Raw genomic sequence first — 26,014 nt, forward strand, 5'->3', positions numbered from 1 at the left:
CTGAAAGAAAAATAACTACAATAAATTTAAATGTGTTTTACCTAGGGAAAAATATTTCTGGCTTAAAGGATACAACCTACTACTTTCCTGGTCTTTTTTAGCGCAAGTATTTTAATGGTGGATCTGAGTGAGAAAGCCAAGAAAATTGTCCTGTCATTGTCCTCTGAAGCCCCAGTCATACCTCCAACCTTGAACACTTTGATCAAGACTGCTCTCCTTACAGATATCCTCCATCTAGGGTAGTAACACTGTAACAACTACTACTACTTACCGTTCAACTTAGATACTCCAAGGGATCTATTGACTTCATCAGTGTAGGTACCCAGTCTCTCCAGCTGTGCAGAACACATCCCATCTAAGTCTGTTCATCTCAGACAGCTCTACTCCATGTCCTTCCTTAAATCCACTATGGAGAATCCACCTAACATGTTTGGAGCCTTTCTTTACTTCTCCTGACATCATGAAGAAACTATTGGAGGACATGGGCTAACCTAAGTTAATAGAAATTTTAGAGTTTACAATTTGCTTTCCTCACAACCTTGTGAGGTAGACAGTACAAATATTATCCCCATTTTTCACATGAGGAAACTAAAGTACGGCGAGGTTAAAATATTTGCCCTGAATCCCACAGTAAGTGTCCGAGCCAAGACCTGAATTTAGATTATCTATCTACTGTAGTGGTATTCCTTTAAAAAAGATTGTGCTTACATTCTTTAGCAGTTTATAGTTCTAAAAGGACTATTTGAGGAGCACAGGTATTGTTTCCCCAACTGATGTGTGAATAAAACAAGACACAGAAAGGTTAGGTATAAACATAGTAGTGAAACTATTCTATCAAATATTTTGATCTTGTACCATTTGCTTTTCCAATGTAATATCTGCTTCTATCTTCTCAACATAATTTTCTTTCATCAACAGGTAATTATATAAGCCATTTCCCCTACATGTGACATCCTCTTCTTTTCACTAAAGTTTATCCTTTCCTTCTTTCAAAAGACTCATTGCAACTCTTTGTAGGAAAGTCAGGTTGGGTCCTAGCACAGGATTCACTATGGCCTGACTCCTTCCTGAATCTGTACATACAGGGAGCCTTGGGATGTGTCTTATGGGGCTACAGATGGTGCTCTCCTTTCCCCTGCTCGAAGGCTCAGCTGTCCCATAGAGATACTTCATAGGTGGCACAGTGGATAGAATACCAAATCAGGAGTCAGGAAGACTCATCTTCCTGGGTTCAAATCTGACCTCAGACACTTACTGTTTGGGTGACTCAGGGCAAGTCATGTAACCCTGTTTGCCTCATTTTCCTCTTCTGTAAAATGTTGGAGAAGGAAGTGGCAAACCACCCCAGTGTCTTTGCCAAGAAAACCCCAAGTGGAGTCACAGATTCGGACATGACTGAAACGACTAAACAACAAAAATAGGATCTGCTTCAGACTTTTTGCTTGCTCAGCACCAGCTGCAGAATGTTCCCATTTGCCATCTTTCTATCTGTGTAACTTCAACAGACTTTCATAATGGAAATCAGAGTTATGGATTTCTAGCTAGAGAAACACCTGGATCACAGTCTTTCAATAATATCCAGAGAGCTGGCTATGCCTGCAGTTGAACAGAGCACAGGTGTGCTTTTAGGCAAAATTGGAACGTCCCTGCCAACAGGAATGCACCATTGCACCGTCCGACATGGGCAGTTAAGTCATTTTAAACTAGAAGTAGCAGCAGCTTTCTAAGACTGTGGAAGGAGAACCTAGTTTGTATTTTCCTCTCATAACTCCCCTCAGCTTTCAGTGAGCAGCCAGTGTTTTAAGTAATGGGCGGGGGGGGGGGGGCAGCTAGGTGGTGCAGTGGGTAGAGCACTGGTCCTGGATTCAGGAGGACCTGAGTTCAAATCCGGCCTCAGACACTTGACACTTCCTAGCTGTGTGACCCTGGGCAAGTCACTTAACCCTCATTGCCCACCCCACCCCACCCCCAAAAAAGTAATGGGCAGGGCTGAGAGATCTTGGGTGTATTCTTCCCAGAGTCCTCATTGCAGAAAAAACAAGTGCCACAATATGGCAGAGGAAATCTACAAATGGAAAGATGAGAAAAGAATCAGACGAACTGCTTCAGTCCAGTCTGCTTGAAAGTAGTACAGCCAGGGGCAGCTAGGTGGCACAGTGGATAGAGCACTGGCCCTGGAGTCAGGAGTACCTGAGTTCAAATCTGGCCTCAGACACTTAACACTTACTAGCTGTGTGACCCTGGGCAAGTCACTTAACCCCAATTGCCTCACTTAAAAAAAAAGAGAGAGAGAGTAGGAAGAGAACTTTGGGGGCAGCTAGGTGGTGCAGTGGATAAAGCACTGGCCCTAGATTCAGAAGGACCTGAGTTCAGGTCCAGCCTCAGACACTTGACACTAGCTGTGTGACCCTTGGCAAGTCACTTAACCCTCATTGCCCCGACAAAAAAAAAAAAAAGAAAGAAAGTAGTATAGCCCACTCAACCTCCCAAGCAAAAACCCAGAGGCTGATTTATTCATGGAGCTGCTCCTTCCTTAACTCGCCCAGATATCAGTGGCATATATTCCGGAAACATGGATATAGGAATAGACCCTCAAAGCACTTTTGGACCAAGAACTCTCCAGAAATCTGACTCAGACGGTTTTAGCATTGAGTCCTACGAAGGGACTCCAAAGCCGTCACCAGTGCTCCAGGATTAATAAGAATCTCAGTGAACCCAACAGCCGTCAAGCCACCAAAGTGGACTTTCCTGTGATAGGAGGGAAAAAACAACTTCCAGGGCTCATAACTTCAAACTGAGGGATATGAATGTGTTGATACCCAGAGGGTTTTGGAATCCATTTTTCATATGACCAAAGTTGTTCTCCTATTGTTGTATAGGGTATCAGACACTTTGTTTGCTTCCCATCTATCTACCTTGCACTTGACATAGGAAAGATGTCACACATTCAGAATCCTGCTCAAAGCTAGATTATGCTTGGGGAGATGGTGACTGGCTCTTGAAATGTTTGTAGCAAAGCTTAAATCCTTCTCTTGTAAGAAGACCCTTTATATTTTTATATTTTTATTTTTTTATTTTTATTTTTTTTTTATTGTGGGGCAGTGAGGGTTAGTTAAGTGACTTGCCCAGGGTCATATAGCTAGTAAATGTTGTGTCTTGAGTCCACATTTGAACTCAGGTCCTCCTGAATCCAGGGCTGGTGTTTTATCCACTGCACCACCTAGTTGTCCCCAGCCTTTTATATTTCTAATGATCCAAAATGAATCTGAATAATTTCTATGAGTATAGTTGAACACAAAAAACTAGCAACTTGTAGAACCAGGCTGAAGTAGCTAAGGAGAACAATTAAACCTATGTAGACTCTGTTTTGAACATTTATCCAAGATTTTTTTTTAAAGACTCAATGCTCAAGACTCACATATGCATATAGGTCTTTCCCTATCTTTTTGTCCATCCCACTTCTGTTTTATTAGACTGTATATGGCGAGAAACTGATTTTAAAATGAATACCTTTATAGCATCAATTTCTGTATGAAAGAGGATATTTGCATGTTTTGACAGAAAGCCCATTTCAATAGTGTTTTGCTGATGGTAGCTAGAAGGAATTTTGTTCCAATAAGAAAGCCCATATGACACATGCTTTCACAAGCCTTTATCTATTTAGCAGTCAGTATAATTATTGTCCTTTTGACAAGGAATTTATGGAAAATAACTGCATTTGAACATTGTAAAGAAGCTTCATGGATTCAGATACTTCTGGGATACCTCTACCAACCCAGTTCTGCAGGAAGCAAATGCTTCAGCTAAAAAGCTTCTCTACAAATCTGCCTATTCAATGCCCTTTCAGTTCTTCAGATTGCATCAGAGAAGGAACCTCTAGTGGGCCCTAATCTCTTATTAACGCTATATCATTTACTCCCTAATTGAGGGCTTGTCTCTATTTACCTCAGATATAGTGTGCAGTCTGCTCAGATATTTGAGTCAGCAAAATGATTTTAAAATTTATATAAAGTTTAAACTTTATAGTGCTTCCTGGCTTTTAGTGCCTAGGCTGGTTGATAGACTCTGAAGATCATCAGTAGCTTTGTGCAAGTAGATTTCTACCCTGAGTTGACTGGTACCCTAGAATTCTAGCTCCTATCAATTATGGAACCAACAGCCTAGAAGTACTCTAGAGGGAGACAGTGGCCAGAAAGTGAAAATATGGCGCCCAAGGGGCAAAGGAGGGAAAGGGGCAGCAGCTTCTGGAAGTGAGGGTGCATAAGAAGGCTCAGGGTCCTAAAGGTGGTGGAAATGAAGTAAAGGTCCGACATATTCTGTGTGAAAAGCATGGTAGAATCAGGGAAGCCATGGAAAAACTCAAGTCTGGAGTGAGATTCAATGAAGTTGCCTCCAGTACAGTGAAGATGAAGCCTGGCTGGGGCAGGAATTTGGGCTAGATGACAAGAGGCTCCATGGTGGGCCCATTCCAAGAAGCAGCATTTGCCTTGCCTGTCAGTGGCCTGGACAAACCTACGAACACAGATCCTCCAGTGAAAAGAAAACCAAATTTGGCTACCATATTATCATGGTTGAAGGGAGAAAATAAACTGTGATAAATGAATTGATCTTTATGAGCTTCAAAAAAAAGAAAAAAAGAAGTGCCCTAGAGCTTCGTTTTAATTTGTATGTTTGTGAGGGGCAGTTAGGTGGTACAGTGGGAAGAGCATTGGCCCGGGGGTCAGGAGGACCTGAGTTCAAATGTGGTCTCAGACACTTACTAGCTTTGTGGCTCTAGGCAAGTCACTTAACTCCAATTATTGTTGTCCCCACCCCCACCCCCACCCTGACCAAAAAAAAAAAAATTGTGTATGTGTGGAGAGGCTTTGGAAAGGTCCTTAGATATCCTATTCCAGCTTTTTAGCATTTGCTTCTTTTTTAAACTTTATTTTCAGTTACATGTAAAGATTTTTTTTTGAGTTCCAAATTTTTCTCCCACCTTCCCTTCCCCCTTCCAAGGCCAGCAAGCAATCTGATATAGGTTATACATTACAATCATGTTGAACATATTTCCACATTAGTCATAGCATTTGCTTCTTGTTGAACTAGGTTGATGGAGATGTAATCTCATTTTAATAGATGATGAAATTAAAGGAAAAGTGATATGTTTAGAATTACTCAGTCAAGTCCTTATGTGGCAAAACTCTAACTAGAACTGAGATTTCCTGACTTAAAGGCCAATGGTTCTTCAAAGCAAGGCACTTTACCTCCAAGTCTATAGATAGTCATCATTGATAAAGGGGTTGGTCCAGAAGTTGTCTTATTTTTTCACCTGCTCTAAAAAAATCCTGTGATCCTATTCTGAATTATAAATTCTTTTCTTTTTTTTAATGTATGAGGTATTTTATTTTTTCCGTTACATGTAAAGATAGTTCTCAACTTTTGTTTATACAAGCTTTACAATTTCAGATTTTTCTCCCTCCTTCCCCTCCCTCCCCCCCTCCCCTAGACAGCAGGTAATCTGATATAGGTTATATCTATATATCTTTATACATATACATATACATATATATATATACACACACACATATATATATACATAATAACATTAATCCTATTTCTGCATTAATCCTGTTACAAGAGAAAGAATCAGAGCAGTGATGCAAAACCTCAAAATAGAAAAAAAAAACAACAGCACCCAAAACAAAAGAAATAATATGGTTCAATCAGCATCTATACTCCACAGTTCTTTCTTTCTTTTTTTTCCTTGGATTTGGAGATCCTCTTCTATCATGAGTTCCCTGGAACTCTTCTGTACCATTGCATTGGTGAGAAGAATATAGTCCATCACAGTAGGTCAACACTCAATGTTGATGATACTGTGTACTATAAATTCTTTTTTAAAAACATATTTCCAGGGCAGCTGGATGGTGCAGTGGATAGAGTACTGGCCCTGGAGTCAGGAGTACCTGAGTTCAAATCCGACCTCAGATACTTAACACTTATTAGCTGTGTGACCCTGGGCAAGTCACTTAACCCCAATTGCCTCACCAAAAAAAACCCAAACAAACAAACAAAAAACCCCAACATATTTCCACATTAGTCATGTTGTAAGAGAAGTATCAGAACAAAAGGAAAAAAAAAACAAGAAAAAATAAAAAACAAGAACAAAAAAAAAAGCAACAACAAAAGTGAAAATAGTATGCTTCAATCTGCATTCAGACTCCATAGTTCTTTTTCTGAATGTGGAGAGCATTTTTCACCATGAGGCTTTTGGCATTGTATTGGATCATTGTATTGATGAGGACAGTTAAGTCTATCGCAGTTGATCATCACACAATGTTGTTAATACTGTGTACAGTGTTCTCTTGGTTCTGCTCATTTCACTAAGCATCTGAATTATATATAAATTCTTAAAGAACAATGAAAATGTTTTCAAAAACCAGATTTAATTTACTCCTTTTCTTTTTTATTATAAACTTGATTACCAATAAACATGTCAATTTACAAAGAACAAAAGAGGATTGAATATGAAACCATGAACTTCCATTATGTACTGTTCATTTTTTTAAAATGTATTATAAATTTAACAAGGTAGTAACAAAATTGACCTGTCTGTGTCTCCTTCTGAATATTTTGTTTACTTTTTTTTTTTTGCGGGGCAATGGGGGTTAAGTGACTTGCCCAGGGTCACACAGCTAGTAAGTGTCAAGTGTCTGAGGCCGGATTTGAACTCAGGTACTCCTGAATCCAGGGCCGGTGCTTTATCCACTTCGCCACCTAGCTGCCCCTCCTTCTGAATATTTTAAAGTGTTTTACTGATGCTTTCTTTTTCCTATATCTATCACAGCTCACAAACTTCACCCCAACACGAACACAACTTTATAATAAATCAATATACGGAAGCAAAACAAATAAACATAATTGGTCAGGTTAGAAAATTAATATACCACATTTAATTTTTTTAAATTAATAATCTGTTATGTAACATTAAAACAGTTACCCTGCTTTGGAAACAGCAAAAAAAGAAAGAAAAAGAAAATTCTCTTTTCTGATATACATTCATTTCTTATTATTTACAAATATGAAGGATAGTAAATATTTGTTTTATACAAATAGAAAAAAACTATATCCCATCTCTACCATAATAAGTTTCTATTTTTAATAAGTTTTGGATATAATGCAGCAGGTCTTATGTTATTTGCATTCATGCAATCCATTCTCCATGCCTCAAGTACACTCCCATCTCTTTACCTCTCAAAATCCCTAGCTTTCTTTATGACTCAATTCAGGTACTTCTTCCTATGAAGATTTCTTTGGCACATCCCTACCAACTGTTAGTGCCTTCTCCTCCATGTTTTCCTCATATTATGATTATCTATATACATTTGTTGTAATATCCCAGGAGAATCAGTTAACAAAGATGTATTAAGTGAGTACTATAAGCAAAGACAGTAGAATGTAAGTTTTTTAAGAGTGGGACCCAAATTTAAAATTTTATTTTGTGTTACCAGAGGCAACATGATGTCCTAAAGAGATAATAGATCTCTAAGGCCCAGAAGTCTTTGGTTCAAATCCTGACACATACTGGCTGTGTGACCCTAGGTAAGTCACTAACTTCTTAGTGCTCTAGGCAGCTCTTTAAAACTAGCTGCAGAAAAAGTGAGCACTGGTATTGGTAGAGGGAGTTTGATTATCTAGGAATTCTTTGTACCAATGTAATAACAGGTCCAGACTTTATTCCCATCTTTTGTTGTTGTTGTTATTGTTGTTTTAACATCACCTTCACTTTCCAGTATTTCCTTCCTTCTCCCTCTTCCAGAGGATAATCTGTTATAATGGAGGGGGAGTTCAGCAAAACCAACTCACACATCAACTAAATCCCACATTATATGCAGTATTCTATACTAACCTAACTAGGACATCAAAAAAATCTGACATACGAAGTATTTCGCACCTGTAGTGGCCCACCTTGGCAAAGAAGGTGGGTGGGGTCCCTTCTCATATCTCTTCTTTGGGGCCAGTCCTGGTCATTATAATATAAAGCCTCCAGTTTCAGTGATTTTGCTGTCATTCTTCTCATTTACATTGTTGTAGTCATTGTGTATAGTGTATATTGTGTATATTGTTTTCCTTATTCAACTTACTTCACTTTGAGTCACAGTCAACTAGAATTTATTAAGCACCTGCTATGTGACAAGCACTGGCAATACAAAGAAAGGCAAAGTTTTCTCCAGAAACTCACAGTTTAAGGGGGAGACAACATGCAAACCACTCTGTACAAACAAGATATAGACAGGATACATTGGGAGTAGTTTCAGTGGGAAGGTACCAAGATTAAAAAGGACTGGGAGGGGGCAGCTAGATGGCGCAGTGGTTAAAGCGCTGGCCCTGGATTCAGGAGTACCTGAGTTCAAATCCAGCCTCAGACACTTAACACTTACTAGCTGTGTGGCCCTGGGCAAGTCACTTAACCCCCATTGCCCCGCAAAAAAAAAAAAAAAAAGGACTGGGAAAAAGGCCTCTTTCAGGAGGAGGGCGGGGCCTTAGCTCAAGAAGCCAGAAGGCAAAGTACATTCTAGGAATGGAGGACAGCTTGTGAAAATGTTCAGTCTAGATATGGAGTTGTTGTTGATGATGACAACGACGACCCTTCTTTTCTAAGAGAACCAGTGACATCATGGGGTGATGTCTTGACTTGGGCATGAATGGTATTTGAGGGAGGCAGAATTGTACAAAGTCATCCGCCTCACTCTCTCTTCCTGAGCCATCGAAGTCCAGTGGCAGGACAAAAGTTAAAATGACTGGCGATGGCCCAGGATGCAATGGATGACCTTGGCCTCTTCAATGCCTGACTGAGGTCTAAGCTCTCCACAGCATAGGAATTACGACATTTAGTAATGAATTAGATACATGTTGTGAGTAACAGTGATGAGTTGAAGATGACACTGAGGTTGTGGATTTAGGTAACTGGGAGGGTGGTAATACACTCAACAGCAATAGGAAATTGAGGAAAGGGGTGGGTTTGGAGAGGAAGATAATTCTGTTTGAGAGGACTACAGGATATCTATTTTAAGATGGCCAAGGGACAACTAAAGATGCAGTGACTGTAGCTCAGGAGAAAGATTAGGACTGGATGGAGATAATCTGAGAATCATCTGCATGGAGATAATTTTAATCCATGGGAGCTGATGAGATCACCAAGTGACATACTATAGAACAGAAAGAAGAAAGGGACCCAGAACAGAGTGTTTGGGAGACACCCACATTTATAGAGTGTGATGGGGATGAAGAACCAGCAAAAGAGACTGAGGGTTAATCAGGAGAGAAAAATGCCATGAAATTTAAGAGAAGAGAATATTCAGAAGGAGGTGTTGATTGGCAATGTCAAAAGCTGCAGCAGAGGTCAAGGAAGATCAGGATTGAGAAAAGACCATTAGATTTGCTTCCCACAGTTGTGGGAAATACAATATGGCATCATAAAGTGGACTGAAGGGATTGTTAAGAGCACTAAGGGTCCAACCAAGATAAGAGCTTCAGCCCCTTCATTTTACAAATGAGGTAACTGAAATCCAGAGAACATTAAGTGATTTTTCTGAAGGTCACACAAGTAGCAAAGCTGGGATTCCTTGCCTTCCAAAAATAAAACTTTTGAACTTATTTGTGTGGCAAGTCACAGTCACTTTTATTTTCCCTGGCAAATGGAAATATAGGAATTCTATGAAAATTTGATTAGTACACAACATTTTAAGTTGATGAATTTCAAGTTTTAGAAAGGCATGAGTCTTCTAAAACAGAATGAGAATATTGTTGTAACTGTTGTAGTATTAATTCAGCTTATTTCTCTTAATGTGTAATGTTGGTACACTGCCCCAATAAAGCTTCTGGATAGGTTTCTCCAAATGGCAGCTATATATGTGCCACCACCTGTCTCTCTTATCTCTGTTCACCTACTCCAACTCTTGCTGGATTAACACAAAGGATAGCATCACCACCTCTGGGGCTGATGGTGTTTTTTACAACATATACACTATAAGGTGAGAAAGGAAGATATTACTAGTTATAGCCCAGAACAGACTATAGACTATAGAACAGAATTTCATATCTCCTTTGTGTTTCACTATAGCTCCACTGTCAAGACATTTCTCTTCATTTTTTTCTTGCCATCATAAAATGTCAAAAAAATTTCTCTCTTGACTTTATAAAAACACTATAGCATATAAAACATCTGTATATTCATTAAACATTTTTCTTAGAAGTAATTCCTTTTCTATTTTCTCTTTATTATGTAGAAAGAGGGAGAAGTTATGACTGAATAACAGAGCATTGTACCTGCCAATCTGCCTCTACCATTTTTAAGTACAATAAGGATTTGGGTTGCCATCAAGAGTGGACAAACTGGAGCAGTTTTTTAAATTTCAAAAAACCTCCTCCGCAAATAGTTAACCTAATAATGTATTACCCCAGGCTAAGTTCTTCTTTGGGCTTAAGTTTCTGCATTCCCTTCCAACCAAACCCTCTCCCAATCTTGGTTCCAACCTATACAACTTCTTCCCTTCGCTTCAGCTTATTCACTCAAGGTAAAGCCAGGTATGTGAGAGAATCTAGACATGGAGGCCAAGAAGCTCCTAAAAGAAGGAAGCTGTAAGAGAAGAATCTGCGTAAGGCAAGAGGATAAAAAGCAAGCCAGTCTTAAAAAGGGTGGTTCTGGGCTTTGATAAAAGAACAATAAAGTAAATAAAGTGACTTTAAGGATGATACCTGAGATTGGTCATAAACTTTAGTCCATCTGATGTAAATTTGACTCAGCTGAGCTAAGCTTATTTTGAGTTTAGTCCCTACTATATCATTTATAACCCTTGCCCCTCAGTTTCCATCTCTTCAAGATAAAAAAGTGAGGCATTGAATGAAAGAATGAATAAAAAACTATCAAGTGTTTACTATGTGCGAGTTACTGGCGGGATGTTCCTTGCTCTCAAGGACATCACTCTAATTAGGGGAAGCAACATAAATAGGTTTTAGCTACAGAGTGGATGGAAAGGCCAGATGACTTAAGTATATGCACTTATACACACATGTATCTGTGTGTGTGTGTTTAATTTAGAGATGGAAACTGAAGTATAGAGGTTGTAACTAGGAGCAAGGAATAGAAGTTGCAAAGAAACAAATACTATAGCCCTGATGTTAAGAAAAACATCCTGTGTTAGAACTATCCAAAAGTGGAATTGTCTACCCTGGAAAAGAGTGGGCTTCTCCTTGTTAGAGGTACTTGAGCAAAGAAAGGCTTGATGAGCACTTGTCAGATATATCATGGTCATACTTTTGGGGTTATGGGTTGAATTGGGTGGTTGCTGATGTCCTTATAAACCCTGAACATTATGTGATTCTGTAAGTGACACTCAGAGACTCAACTTAAAGAACTGACTTTCACTTCTTTGTTTAGTCCATTAGTCATTCTGCCTCAAAGTAAACTGGAAAAATGGTAACTGGTACCTGGTAACAATGAGCATTCGAAAGTAGGTTCACTATCATTTAAAAATGTTTCCACCAATTATCCTGCACTAAACCATTCAGTGCCCCAGGCAACACTCATAGACTGAGTAGCTGACAAGCTACCTTCTACATTGGTTCTTTCACTGATGAAACAGAAACTGTATAGTTAAATATTGAACTGGAAAAAGAAAGCTATCTCTATAGTGAACATTCCTGAACCATCCTCACTGCCGTTTAAACATTTTTTCTCTTATAAAATAAAGACATTGGAGTTGTACAACCTACTTGTTTTCCTACTTATAAATAAAAGTTGCATGCTCTTGGAACTTAGCAAGAATCAAACAATTAAGGTCTTAGTCAACCATTCTTATACATAAACACATCTCTAAACGATAAAGATTTTTATTTGTACTTCATTCTTGAAGAGGACCATGACATTGGGGTGATAACATGACTTTCAGTGAATTGGATTTAAGTGAGATGGGGCTGTACAAAGTCACCAACCTCGCTCTCTCCTCCAGAGTCACCTGGGACCAGTGACAAGACATACATCAGGACACCTGGAGATGGCCCTGGATGTTTAAGGCAGTTGGGGTTAAGTGACTTGCCCAGGGTAACACAGCTAGTAAGTGTCAATGTTCTGAGGCCAGATTTGAACTCAGGTACTCCTGACTCCAGGGCTGGTGCTCTATCCACTGCATCACCTAGCTGCCCCTGGCCCTGGATGTTTAAGGCAGTTGGGGTTAAGTGACTTGCCCAGGGTCACAGTAAGTATCTGAGGAGAGATTTGAACTCAGGTCATCCCAACTTCAGGGCCAGTGCTCTATCTACTGTGTTACTAGCTGCCCAAACTATAAAGATAATGGACTTCTGTAGTATAAAATCATATCAAGGAGAATGCTGATGTCCTCTCATATAACTGCCACTCTGGGAATTAGACATCATCAAGGAGAGTAATCAAGTGAACTACCTCACTAAGACATAAGAGTAGATTAAAAGTCACTATCTGAATAGTATCTTCAATGTGCTGAGATGCCACTGTGTTAATGGCACATTCAGAAGACCTTGTATGTAGAATTGCTGTTTTAAGGGATATAATTTGACCTGTGATACATCAAAAATGTTATTTAAGGGGAGGAAATTTGGTGTCAGATGACAATCTGACTTCAGAAGCAAGAAGAACTGGGTTCCAGTCCTGCCTTTGTTTACATACTGGCTGTTTAATCCCTAGCCAGTCACAACTATTCAATACCTTGGCCAAGTCTCATAGACTAAATTGCAGAGAAAGTGCCAAATACATTGGTTACTTCACTAGTGAAATTATAGGTTCAGATATTCCCTCCAAAAAAAATTCAAGGAAGAGAAGAAGGAAGGAGGAGGAGGAGGAGGAAGGACAACAATGAAGAAAATAGCATTCTTTCACAAAAAGGGACAAGGGACCCAAATAAATGTTGCATGCAAAGATATGCTAGACTAAGGCCCAGAATGCTTAAGTACTCTAGATATTAAATCAGGCATTTTCTCATTAGAACAGCAAGCTTCTATTATATTTGACAGTCATCTTTAAACATTCAAGATACAACAAGTTATCAAAATAAAATAGGGAGCAATTCAAGAACCCAGGCATGGAGTTGAGGCCACATGGTATAATAAAAAGAGCACCAAAGTTAGAGTCAGAGCCAATCCCTGGGTAAATCATTTAACGATTCTGGTCCTGAGTTTCCTTATCTAAAGCGAAGAACTTGGACTGATCTCTAACGTCCCTTCCAGATCTAAATACCATGAAATCTACAGAACATTTTATAATAATTAGGTGAAATTAGTAGTGTTTTGGGTAGTTTTATGCTGCCTTTTGTTTTATTGTCCCACACATTTGTTGCTCAGCCCATCAGTCAAGCCCTCACGTGTAACAGAGGAATAGAGTTAAAGCAAAACTAGCCATTCCAACAACCCCATTTGATGGCAAATACAATGTTCCACAAGGAAAAGAAGGCACATTTTCTCATTCTTGTATCTGGGCCACAATGGATCATTACAATATTATAGTTTTGAGCTTCATTTTAGTGGTGTCATTTACATTACTGTTGTCATGTATATTGTTTTCCTGTTTCTCTGCATCATTTTATAAGTTCATACAAGATTTCCCAGGTTTCTTTTAAGTCCTCATAGTCATCATTCCCCCCCCACGTTTTTTTTAGTGAGGCAATTGGGGTTAAGTGACTTGCCCAGGGTCACACAGCTAGTCAGTGTTAAGTGTCTGAGGTCGGATTTGAACTCAGGTACTCCTGACTCCAGGGCCGATGCTCACATATTGATTTAGAAAACCACATATTAACATTATCTATGTTTTATTATATTTTTATTTATTTTGTTAAATATTTCCCAATTACATTTTTTTTCTCTTTACAGATTTATTTATTTTTTTTTTTTAGAGTGGACTGTGACCTGTACTGGCATGGTTTTTTGGGTTTTTTTTTTTTGTTTTTTTAAGCAACAAACATTTATTTTATTTTTTCCAGTTACATGTAAGGGTAGTTTTCAACATTCATTTTCATAAGATTTAGAGTTCCAAATTTTTCTCCCTCTCTTTCTTCCCCCCTCCACAAGATCACAACCAGGTTATATATGTACAATCCACAAGTGTTCTTTTTATCAGTTCTTTCTATGGGGGTACATAGTAAGTTTCCTCATTAGTTCCTTGGGATTGTCTTGGATCATTGCACTGCAGAGAGTAGTTAAGTAATTCACAATTGCTCATTGAACAAAACTGCTGTCACTATGCACAATGTCCTCCCAGCTCTGCTCACTTCACTATACATCGATGTTCATTAGTCTTTCCAGGTTTTTCAGGGATCATCCTGTTTGTCATTTCCTGTAGCACAAGACCATTCCACTACAATCATATAGCACAGCTTTTTCCATCATTCCTCAATTGATGGACATTCCCTTGATTCTCAATTCTTAGCCTCCACCAAGAGTTGCTATAAATATTTTTTGTACAATTTTTCCCCCTTTTCTCTTTTTCATGATTACTATTGTAAACTGTTTCCCTTCCATCCTATTCCATTCCCCATGATATTTATTCTATTATCCATCTTCTTTTATCCTATCACTCTTCAAAGGGGATTTGCTTCTGTCTGTCCCCTCCCCCACTCTGCCCTTCCTTCTTTTGCCCCTCTCTCTTTATCCCCTTCCCTTCCTATTTTCCTACAGGGTTAGAGAGATTACTCCACCCAATTGAATGTGTACATTATTCCCTCCTTGAGCCAATTCTAATTAGATTGAAGTCTTTGAGCCAATTCTGATGAGTGTTAGGCTCATTTACTGCCCAGATTAAATAGATTACTCCACCCAGTTGGGTGTGTGTGTGTTAGTCCCTCCTTGAGGCAGCTCTGATGAGTTTAAGGTCTTTGAGCCTTTTCTGATGAGTGTAAAATTCATTTACTGCCCTGCTCCTCTCCCATCTCTTCCTCTACTCCAAAAGCCTTTTTCTGTTTCTTTCATGTAGGATTTCACCTCTCCCCTTCCCTTCCCCCTCCCCCTCCCCCAGTGAATTCCCTTCACCCCTCAATTTAACCCTAAAGATGTCATCACCTAGCTAGGTGACCCAGTGGACAAAGCATCACCCCTGGACCCAGGGGGATCCCAGACAAAACCCGGCCTCAGACACAAGACAGTCGTCCACTGTATGACCTCAGGTATGTCCCCCCGCTCCAATTTTTTATGGTTCTCTAGGGTCTTGTATTTGAAAGTCATATTTGCCATTCAATTCAGGTCTTTTCATCACAAATATCTGAAAGTCTTCTTTTTCATTAAAGTCCCATTTTTTCTGCTGAAAGATTATGCTGAGTTTTGCTGGGTAGATGATTCTTGGTTGTAATCCCATTTCCTTTGCCCTCTGGAATATCATATTCCATGCCCTCTGGTCCTTTAATGTAGAAGCTGCTAGATCTTGTGCTATCCTGACTGGGACTCCACAGTACTTGAATTCTTTCTTTTTTGGCAGCTTGCAATATTTTCTCCTTGACCGGAGAGCTCTGGAATTTGGCTATAATATTCCTAGGAGTTTTCCTTTTGGGATCTCTTTGTGGAGGTGATCAGTGGATTCTTTCAATTTCAATTTTAGCTTCTTCTTCTAGAATCTCAGGGCAATTTTCCCTGAGAATATCTTGGAAGATGATGTCTAAGCTCTTTCCTTGATCATGGTTTTCAGGTAGACCAATAATTTTCAAATTATCTCTCCTGGACCTATTTTCTAGGTCAGCAGTTTCTTCCAGAAGATATTTCACATTGCCCTCTATTTTTTTATTCATTTGGATTTGCTTTATTGTGTCTTGGTTTCTCATAAAGTCACTGGCTTCCATTTGTTCAATCCTCATTCTTAGGCAATTATTTTCATCAGAGAGCTTTTGTACCTCCTTTTCCATTTGGCCAATTTGACTTTTCAAGCTGTTGACTTTTTTCTCATATCTTTCCTGCATCACCCTCATTTCTCTTTCCATTTTTTTTCTCTACCTCTCTAACTTTATCTTCAAAGTCCTTTTTGAGCACCTCTATGGCCTGAGACCAATTCGCATTTTTCTTGGAAGCTTTAGAGATAGGGGCCCTGATGTTTACATCTTCCTCTGAGGGTGTCCCTTGGTCTTCCTTGTTACTGAAGAAACTTTCTATGGTCCTCCCCTTTCTCTGTCTGCTCATCTTACCTTCCTTTTACTTGACTTTTAGCTCCTTGAAGTGGGGCACTGTTTCTAGGCTGCAGTATCCCAAGCTTAAGAAGTCCCAGGTGGTATGATTTAAGGAGAATCAGGTTCTTCATTCGCCCAGCCTGTTCCCTGGTCCTTAGATGACCCCAGACCAACTTGCTAATCAACCAGCTTTGTGTGTTGTGGTTGTTAGCTCCAAGGAGCCTGTGCCCCTCCCCAACCTGGGCCACTGTACTCAAGTCTACCTCCTGGTTCTCAGCAGGGGTGTAAAATCTAAGTTCTGCCTTAGCACCAGCATAGACCCCTGTAGTCTCTCCCCTGCCCAGGACTCAGCCCTCTCTCCAGACTGTGAGCTTAGTTCCAGATGACACTGGCGCTTCAGCTGATTCAGAGGCTCTGGGGGTCTCCTTCTCTGATGAGGCCTTCCTGGGACTGGATCTGTGTCAGGGTGACTGTGGGGTTGGGCTCAACTCCTGTATCAGCAAGCAGCTCCCTCCTTCTGACCTTCCAAGCCATTCTTGATTAAAAGATGATTTCAGCACATTCTTCTGTGACTTTTGCTGCTCTGGACATTTTCCTATAGCGTTATTTAGATGTTTTTTTGAGCAATCATGTCATGAGTTCAAGAGCTCACTCCCCAATTACATTTTAAATCTGCTTCAGGAAGCACACTTGTTTGATACCTCTTACCTAAAGCCAGAGTGAGATTAAACTTCTTATCCAGGGTATACCACCTATAAACACAGCTACCAGGAAAGCTGAGCAATTTCTTGAGCTCAGCAGTTCTGAACTGCATTGGAATATGCTGATTGGGGGTCCACACTAAGTTTAGCATCATATAGTGAGCTTCTAGGATCGGGGATTTACCAGGTTGCCTAAAAAAGGGTAAACCAGCCCAGATAGGAAAGAGAGCAGGTCAAAACTTGTGTGCTGATCAGGAAGGTGATCTGTCCTACTGAGTACAGCCTCTAAACTTTCAGCCTGTGAGAGATGCAGTAGTTTAGTATTTTTTTTAAAAGCAACTTGCTAAAAAAAAGTACAAAAAAAAGCAACTTCCTCAGGGCCAAGAAGCCAACATAGGTCAGAGGCAAACAGCTCAGTGATTATGTCACACTATGCTGCCTGTCCTGCAAATAATAACAATCAAAAACCAAAGAATAGTCTTTACATGCAGAGTACATTCAAAGACTGTTGGTCACCCAGAGCTCTTTTTATCCCTTCATTTCCCTTCATTCATTGATGGTGATCAGTAGTGTCATCTTTAGTGATGAACAACAATGATATGTAATTATATCCCTGAAATTTGTAGTTTACCTACAGAAAAAGCATACATTTTTCAGATGCAGCCAAAAAGCGTAATTTGGGGGATAATTGTAATCAGACATAAATACAATAGAACCCCATTATAACATGGTTCATTATTATATACTTTGAATATACTACCATCCAAATCATAGTCTTCAAAGCATATTTTATACATACACAAAAGCCTGATGTAACATTCAATTAATTCCATCACCTTCCAAAAAAAAAATTAAACAGGAGTCACTCCACAGTATATGATAAGCTTCTATCCCCCCTGTATAAATAACAAAAGTATAGAACACCTAGCTGTACATTAAAGATAAATGGAAATGTGGTCCCTACTTTTAACCTACAAATAATTCATAAACTGTTTTAAGTATTAATCAAGTGGGATGCAATAAAATTACATTTAGCTTGGTTTTTCACTTCATTTTATTGCTCTATTGTAATGATATTTGGAGTAAGGAGAAAACAGATAGAAAAGGGATTGAGGAAAGAGGTAAGGAGGGGCAACAAAAAGCAGGAGAAATAAGAGCTTCTTGAAAAAAGGGTCAAAGAAAATGCAAAGAAGTGGAAGTGACTTGTTAATAGGAGAATGAGGTAGACCTGAAACATAGTCAATCTAAACCTAAGCAGAACATTCTAGCCCTGTTTTGTTTTAACTCTAACCCTTCCCAATCAGGTTCAACCTTTAGCTGTTACAATTCAAAGGATGTGACCCTGACACCCATCCCTGTTTCTCTTTGATCTACCTGCTTTTATTCCTTGCCCAGGGTTACTTCCTGTACATGTAGTCTCACTTATACATCTGGTGGCTCTGCAGTAGACTTGGGTACTTAAAGAACTGACTGCTGGGATTGCTGAAGCATTGTAAACAGTCTTTAAAGTAAGGACGTAGGGAGAGTATAGACAACTGGGGAGGTGCTACAGAACTGGAGAAGGTCAAATGTTGACTCCCCCCCCCAAAAAAAAAGAAGAGAATGGAGTCTGTAGACTATGGGGGATTCTTGGTGAAATGTGAGAGCAGATTAAAAGGATGGTTAGTGAATATCTAAAAGAAAACAAAACAAAGAAGGTATTATAAAAAATAGCCAGCATAGCTTCACCCAGAATAGCCCTTGTCAAACAAAGAAGCTTTAAGGAGGACTTAGAGAGAATGGCTGAAAAAATGTTAATTTAAGTCATTTAAGTTAATTAAGCAAGTTTTGTTGTTGTCCCATGTTAAATTTTTAATAAAACATTGATTTTTTTAAAGAAAATTAGTCATGCTGGAGTAACCTCATTTCCTTTTGATGATGGCATTACCAGACATAAATTGAAAATTCTATAAGCACAGCTTTATCTAGATTTTAGCAAAGCATGACAAAATTTCTTATACTATACAAGGCATGGCATAGTATAAAGAGTGCTGGATATAAAGTCAAGGTGTTTCAGTTCAAAAAACCTGACTCTATTGCTTATTGCCTGTGTGACTTTGGGCAAGTCACTTAGTCTCTTTATTCCTTAGTCTTTCACTTCTAAAATGATCTGGTTGGACTAGAAGGATTCAAAAGTCCTTTTCATATCTCTATATCTATATTCCCATGAGAATAATGCAGTTGGTTGGATTTGGAACTGGTTAAGATGGCCAGACCTTAGAGTGGTCATCATCAGTAGCTCACTGTTAAGACATCTCTGGTGGAGTGCTCTAGGTATATGCATTTTAGCCTCTTCTCCTTAATATTTTTACCAAGAACTTAGATAAAGACTATGGGGGTGTGGGGGTAGCTAGGTGGCACAGTGGATAAAGCACCAACCCTGGATTCAGGAGGACCTGAGTTCAAATCCATCCTTAAACACTTGACGCTTACTAGCTGTGTGAACCTGGGCAAGTCACTTAACCTCAATTGCCTCACCTCACAAAAAACAAAAGCAAAACAAAGAAATACCATCTCAAGTGGTCATCACACTTAGGCTTCATTGCCTAGAAGAAAAAAAAGACTATATGGGATGTTTATCAGATATGCAGATAACCTAAAACTAGGAGAAACCACTAATACAACGACTGGTTGGCTGATCATAACAGGACTTATAGTAATGGTGGTTGGAAGGTTGTATGGTAAAGGAGACCAGTGATGCTAGTTGGTATGTGGTAAATTAGCCACTATGTTATGCCACTCTCCATGTCAGTTATTAAGAGAGAAATGATGCCAGGGTCAGGAAGATTTGTAGAGTGGCTGCCAGGAGGTCTTGTGAGGAAAGTCCTTAATCCCAGCGAACAATTAGCCACTTGGCACTTGGCACTTTTTCTTTCTTTCTCTCTTTCTTTTTTTTGGTGAGGCAATTGGGATGAAGCGACTTGCCCAAGGTCACACAGCTAGTAAGTGTCAAGTGTCTGAGGCCGGATTTGAACTCGGGTCCTCCTGAATCCAGGGCCAGTGCTCTATCCACTGCGCCACCTAGCTGCCCTTCAATCATTTATTTTTGTACAACGCATTATGCTGAGCCATGGTGATACAAAGGCAGAAGTTAACTAGTCTTTGCCTTCAAGGAACTTGCCTTCCTTATTTTTTTTTTTTTTTTTTTTTTTTTTTTGGTGAGGCAATTGGTGTTAAGTGACTTGCCTAGGGTCACACAGCTAGTAAGTGTTAAGTGTCTGAGGCCGGATTTGAACTCAGGTCCTCCTGACTTCAGGGCCAGTGCTCTATCCACTGCGCCACCTAGCTGCCCCTACTTGCCTTCCTTCTAAGGGTGGCAGCAATGTGTGCACATAGGAGTATCTATAAAACGCATACAGAGCACACAAGGTAATCTTTTTTTTTTTTTTTTTTTTTGCGGGGCAATGGGGGTTAAGTGACTTGCCCAGGGTCACACAGCTAGTAAGTGTTAAGTGTCTGAGGCCGGATTTGAACTCAGGTACTCCTGACTCCAGGGCCGGTGCTTTAACCACTGTTCCATCTAGCTGCCCCACAAGGTAATCTTAAATGGGAAGGCATTAGCATCAGGGACATGGGGAACCAGGACAGGCTTCTGTAGAAGGTATCCCTGGAGCTGGCTCCTGAAGAAAACCAAGGATCCTAAAAGCAGAAGTGTGGAAAGAGACAGGAGATGGAAGGTCCCAAGTTAAGACCATCAAATAGGTCAATATGGCTGTGGACCTTAAAGTACATGGAGAAGAGTAGTGTATAAAAAGTCTGGAAAGCTAGGAAAGAGCCAAGGTGCCTTTTCCTAACCCTGGGGCCCCTCCCTCCCCATAACTGGAGAGTAGAGAATTTGAGAGCCTCTTTCAGAACCTCTTTGTAAAGACACACCCACACCAGCCCTCTTGGCTGAACTCCTCTGGACTTCTCCATCTCGGAGGGATGACAGGAGAGGAACCTCCTTCCCCCTGCTTTTTAGCATCCTTTTATGCATTGTCTTCCCCCATTATACTGTAAGCTCTTTGAGGGCAGGAACTGTCTTTTGCTTTTCTTTGTATCCCCAGGACTTAGCACAATGCCTTGCATTAAGCTAGAAGATGCTTAATAAATCTTTATTGACTAATTTGACTGAAATGCCAGACAGAAGAGTTTATGAAATTTGATTCTAGAAGTTACAGGGAGCCACTGCAGTTTATCGAATAGGAGGTGACATGGCAAAGCCCGGTGCTTTGGAGAAATCAATTTGGCAACTGTGTGGAAGACAAATCAGAATAGGGAGACACTTGAGGCAGGGAGACCAGTTAAGAGATTATTGGGAGTCACACCAGAACGGTTGCCTCCAAGCAGAAGTAAAAATGACAGCGCCTTCCATGAAAGAAAGGCAAGCTTGCTGGGGAGCTTGGGATGACTACTGAAAGTGCTTGGATGAAAATATTGATGATGCCTCTAAGTATAAAAAGTTAAGAAGCATTTTTGAATCAAGCTGCCCCCAGCATTGGATTCAATATTTTGATAAAAGAAGAGATTTCTTAAAGTTCAAAGAGAAGTTTGAAGCGGGACAATTTCAGCCTTCAGAAAGTACATCCTAGCTCTTTGTAAAAAAAAAAAAAAATTTTTTTTTTTTTTTACAATTACCAAGACTATTTGTGGACATCAGAAAATATTCCTTTGAATACCAGATTTCCTGAATTATGAAGTATGATAGATTGGCCTCATTGTCAGCACCGCTTTCCTGCTCTCAACAGTACTGGAAATGATCAAAGAATTCATCAGGGTTAGAATGTTTCATTCATCCAGGAAATAACTTGAATAAAATAGTGTAGAACACTTAATTTCTATTGTGGAAGTGGGTTTTATTGTTCATTTTCATAACACAAAATAAATATAAAAAGCTTTTTTTTCTTTTCCACATGAACTACAATTTAATTTGATAAAAACTGTTTTAGAATGATACTTTTAAGTGTTTATATTTATGGCATCAATATTTTAGAATGAAATGAAAAGTGAAATAAACACTAAGATATGATACAATGTAAAATTTTGAGGGGACAGAGTTTACATTAGAGTTAAATTTAAGTATTTTGCTACATGTGATAGTAAACAGTTAATTTGTAAATAATGTAGTCTCAAGAAAATAGAAATCAAGAGGCCATAACCTGGCCACATTGTTTTATTTCTGGTTCTATGACTGTCACATTTGTGCATTCATTCATTCATTCATTTATTTTTCATTTACTTACTTACTTATTTATTTTAGTGAGGCAATTGGGGTTAAGTGACTTGCCCAGGGTCACACAGCTAGTAAGTGTTAAGTGTCTGAGGCTGGATATGAACCCAGGTCCTCCTGACTCCAGGGCCGGTGCTCTATCCACTGCGCCACCTAGCTGCCCCACATTTGTGCATTTATAAAACGGAAATGTTTGATGATTGTCATAATAAAGTCAAGGGAAAACAAACAAAAAAAAGAGATTATTGCAGTAGTCCAGAAGAGAAGTGGTGAGGGCCCGAGCCAGAGTGGTGGCTCTTTGAGTGGAGAGAAAGAGATGTAAGTGAGAAATACTTTGGAGATAGAAACTACAATATTTGACAACTTATTGGATATGTGAATTGAATGACAATGAGGCTCAGAGAACAAACCGAAGAGGGGAAAGAGAAGAAAATCAATTAGAGGCTTTAGAAGTACAGGATTGGACTAAGGTAAAGGACTTGTGAGTGGGGAAAAAAAAAGAATAGATACAAGATGTGTTATAGAAGTAGAATGTATAGTTATTTGTTGTCCTAATTCTAATTCTTTCCCTCTGTATCAGTTGGATGTCTTCCTATGCTTTTCCAAATTCTTCATATTGTTTCTTACAATGAGTGAGAAATTTCCATTAATTCCTGTACTATAATTTTCATAAGCCATTCTCCAGTCAATGGACACTTATTTTGTTTCCCTCTTTTTGCTACCACAATAATTGTTGCTAGAATATTTTGGGTGTATGCATGCATGCATGCATGCATGCATGTATGTATGTATGACAAGACTGAGTTTAAAGCAGGCTTATGAAAAAGAAAACTAGTCTACCTCCTTTTTTGTAGTACAGTCAATAATTCAAGAAATGTTTAAGTGCCTACAACATACTAGGTGCCCAGGAACCAGATGAAAACAAAACAGTTTATTCACTCAAACAGCTAACTGTCAACTAGTGGATGTGCTGAAACTTGTTTTGTGCTGTTTACTCCTACAATTAATCTCTGTCAAGTTTCTTCAGAGATTTATTGCTTAGAAAAACCCTGTAGAAAGCTCTTAATTGTGAGTGATTCCTCACTAATGAGCAGGCAAGATTTGTTTTAGAGGTTTTTTTGTGGGTTTTTGTTTTTCAGAAGTATCAGTGCTACTACTAGTTATTCTTCTCAATTTAATCTTGGTTTATCTGTAACCTGAAACAATGCTTAAACGTTAAATGCTTAAAAATTCTCTCTTTCCCTCTACAATCTCAACAAAGCAGGCTTCTCTCTGCTCCTTACACACTCCATCTTCCATCTTCATACCTTTGCTCTACCCATCTGTCTGAAAAACACTATCTTCTTTCTTTACTTCATTTAATCTCCCTTTAACCCTTTAGAGTGTGAAAATATTTTTACTGAACTCGGCCTGATTTGGGGCGGGGGGGGGGGGGACACTGATCTATGGAGGACTAATCTGGGGACCTTTGACTAACTAGCTATCTGACTGCGTTTAAATTAATATGGGGCATTTATAAAGTTCCACCACACTGCTCCACTCCCAAATTGATAAACAAAATATTAAGAAGCCTCTTAACTAAATAATCAAAGCAGAGTTTATTTATGAGATACTATTTAAATTAAGAATACTGGGAAATACAATGTACAACCTGACTGCATTGCAGTGCGTCTCTTTCCACTGCATCTCTTTTCCCACCTGCTACACTTCGAACTTCTTGAATACAATAAGGGCCTTAGCCGCCTCTCGCCTCAGGGCACATTACACTTTATTCACTTTCACTTTGTAAATCCCCTGCTTCTAACTTTTCTGTCCTCCTTACTGCCACCGCTGAACCCGTGTTTCTCTCTCACCGACCTTCTGTCTGCTCCATCAGTCTGCCCTTTGGCCTCTCTTTTCCCTGCTCCTAGTCCTTCTTGTCTTCTCCTGCGTCCTTGTAGCCTCATCTCTAGTCTGCCGCGCTACAACCTTTCTAATCTTGCCAGCCGCCTCTTGACCTCTTCTCCACCCTCTGTCAGCAGCCCCTGTTCCTTCTCAGCCCCGTCTTTCCTTTTCTGAACCAAACTCCTCCATCCTTGTCCGTACCCCCTTGCTGTCTAACTCCCAGGTCTATATATACCTTTTCTTCTCTCCACTCAAATCTCAGGGCTTCCTGCGCCCACACACCAAGCTAATCCGCCAGCCAGGGGCATTGCGCTCCAGCTTCAACACAGGCTATCCGGGATCTCTCGGATAGCTCCGCTGAGGTCGGAGGGAGCTGGGGGCTTTTTTTTCCCCCCAGCTGTCTGACTTAGTGTCTTGTACAACTCATGGGGTTTTGGGGCTCAGCTGAAGCAGAGGGGGAGGGGAAGAGACCCTGAGGGCCTAAGGCTTTCTAATCTCAGCCTAAAGGTAGGGTCCCCAAATCAAAATAAATTTCCACAAGAGGCAGCTGAAACATCTTCCTCTTCTTGAAGCTTTTCCTGATTCCCCCAACTACTAGTCCCCACTTTCTAAACTACCTTGAATTTGACTTTGTTGTTGTTCAGTTGTCAGTCATGTCTGACTCTTCCTGACCCCATTTGGGAGTGGTTTGTCATTTCCTTCTCCAACTCATTTTACAGATGAAGAAAGTGTCTGAGGTTATATTTGAAGTCATGAAGATGAGTCTTCCTGACCCCAGGTCCAGCATTCTCTCAACGTTGACACCTAGCTGCCCTGTATTTAATTACTTGTATATACCCTCAAAAGCTTCAGTGGCTCCTTATTGTCCCTGGGGATAAGAAACAAATTCCTTCGTTTGGCATTACAATCTGCCTCCATCCTACCTTAGGAGCCTTGTTGCACATCACTCTCCTTCCCACATTTGATGTTCTAGCCAAATTGTCCTATTTGCCATTGCTTGTACACAACATTGCATCACCTTTGGCAATCTCTCTGCACAGGCTGCCTCTCATGCAGAGAGTGCCCTCTCTCCTCAGTTCCACTTATTAAAATTCCTACCTCAATTCAAGGTTTAGGCATTTGCTAATCCCTCCTCTTCCCCCACATTAGTCAGTGCTCCTTCCCACACAATTGCTCTCTTTAATTTCTTAGGCATTTTTTGGTGTCTTTTTTTGGAGGGGCAGTGAGGGGTAAGTGACTTGTCCAGGGTCACACAGCTAATAAGTGTCAAGTGTCTGAATCTGGATTTGAACTCAGGTCCTCCTGAATTCAGGGCCAGTGTTTTATCTACTGCACCACCTAGCTGCCCCCTTCTTATGCATTTTGTATTGACTTATCTGATTATATGTTGGATTGCTTCAATAGAATGGAAGCTCTTTAAGGGCAGACAGTGTTTTGCATTTGTCTTTGTACTGTCTTTTCCTAACAGAGTATGTTAGTGGGCATTTAATAGATGATTATCTGGACAGCTACACAGTATATGGCTGCATGGCTACATGGCTGCACGGTACATGGCCACATAGCCACACGATACATGGCTACATGGCTACACGGCTAGACGCTACATGGCCACATGGTACATGGCTACAATGCTACAAAGCTCAAAATAATATCCATAATAATTAGTGATAATAAAGGAACCTTCAACTTCAGTGATGTAGATCTTGCTCATTTTAAAGTATCCAACACCCCCTGACTTCACATTATGTGCATACCTACAAGACTACATGGCTACATGTACATGGCTATACCCCTACATAGCTAGATGTGGATACACAGCGACATGATAGATGGATACATGGTACATGGATACATGCTACATACTATATAGCTACATGGCTACATGGTACACAGCTACACTGTACATGGTACATGGCTACATGGTACATGTCTACACGGTACACAGCTACACAGTACACAGAACACAGCCACAAGGCATATGGCTACAGGGTACATGGCTACATGGCTACATGGTACATGTTTAC

The 26,014-nt window shown here is 39.8% G+C and overlaps 1 protein-coding gene and 2 pseudogenes across 13 annotated transcripts in view; all 3 read left to right on the top strand.

Moving 5' to 3' along the window:
• Positions 1-26,014, top strand: part of PRKAG2 (protein kinase AMP-activated non-catalytic subunit gamma 2) — a 492,650-nt gene that overhangs the window by 409,073 nt on the left and 57,563 nt on the right. The window lies entirely within an intron of this gene.
• On the top strand, positions 2,573-4,588 carry LOC122727918 (annotated as a pseudogene).
• Positions 21,223-21,468, top strand: LOC122728400 (annotated as a pseudogene).

The sequence above is a fragment of the Dromiciops gliroides genome, chromosome 5, assembly GCF_019393635.1.
Source record: "Dromiciops gliroides isolate mDroGli1 chromosome 5, mDroGli1.pri, whole genome shotgun sequence".
NCBI lineage: Eukaryota > Metazoa > Chordata > Mammalia > Microbiotheria > Microbiotheriidae > Dromiciops > Dromiciops gliroides.